Consider the following 1,167-nt stretch of genomic DNA (forward strand, 5'->3'; position numbering starts at 1 on the left):
TTTGGCAGCAGGCTACAAAATCACAGCTTAGTCGGCTTGGATCTTAAATGAAGAAGAAAGCCCAGGAGATGTGGGCAGCTAGGTGCCAACACGTGGGACTAGTACCAAAGGAGACAGCGTGCGGCGTGAGAGAAGAATGACAAGGTGGGCAGGGAGGGTAGCCGCTAGCCAGTGAGCTGTGCAGGATTCCAAGATTGCCGGTCTCTCCGTGTTGCTTTAAATTAAGCTGTTTCTGATTACAGGTGTCTGTTACTTGTGATCCAAAGCTCACGTTTCTCTTAACAATAGGACATAATAAAGATTAGCGAGGCTATCACAAAATAGAGAACTCTTAAATAACAGAATTCACAAAACCAGGAGTTTTTTTCTTCTTCTTTTAAGTCAATACATAAAATTGACAAACAAGGAAAAAGCAAATGAGAGAGGACACAAATTACTGAAATCAGTAACTGAGAATGAGAACGTTACGACTGACCCTACAGAAATGTGAAGAACTTGTAAGCACTGTATGAACAGCTAGCCATATTCCAACAAGTTAGATAACCCAGCAGTTCAAAACTGCCACTCCTCAGGACAAACACAGGGCTTTCTACTTCCATGAAGAGTTACAGTCTCAGGAGTCTCGGGGAGGAGACAGCCAGTCAGGGTGCGATGTAGCAACGATGAAAAATACAACTTTCCTCTAGTTCCTAAATGTTTTCTCCCCACTCCCACTACCATGACTCGAATTCTACTTTGCAAGTCTGGCTAGACCAGAGGATGTACACTGGTACAGATAGGAACTGGAAACACAGGGAATCCAGGACAGATGAAACCTTCAGAACCAGTGCTTAGAATGGCGATACTGGGAGGGTGGGTTGGAAAGGGGGAATCGATTACAAGGAACTATATGTGACCTCCTCCCTGGGGGACAGACAACAGAAAAGTGGGTGAAGGGAGACTTCGGACAGGGCAAGATATGACAAAATAATAATTTATAAACTATCAAGGGCTCATGAGGGAGGGAGCAGCGGGGAGGGAGGGGAAAATGAGGACCTAATGCCGGGGGCTTAAGTGGAGAACAAATGTTTTCAGAATGATGAGGGCAATGAATGTACAAATGCGCTTTACACAATTGATGTGTGTATGGATTGTGATAAGAGTTGTATGAGCCCCTAATAAAATGAT

General features: G+C 44.3%; 1 protein-coding gene across 1 annotated transcript in view; it reads right to left on the bottom strand.

The window, feature by feature from the left end:
• Nucleotides 1-1,167, bottom strand: part of ALDH2 (aldehyde dehydrogenase 2 family member) — a 19,381-nt gene that overhangs the window by 13,367 nt on the left and 4,847 nt on the right. The gene's annotated exons all lie outside the window — the stretch shown is intronic.

Source organism: Echinops telfairi, unplaced genomic scaffold, assembly GCF_000313985.2.
Source record: "Echinops telfairi isolate 266 unplaced genomic scaffold, ASM31398v2 ScPeMD7_7412;HRSCAF=8450, whole genome shotgun sequence".
In the NCBI taxonomy this organism is placed as follows: domain Eukaryota; kingdom Metazoa; phylum Chordata; class Mammalia; order Afrosoricida; family Tenrecidae; genus Echinops; species Echinops telfairi.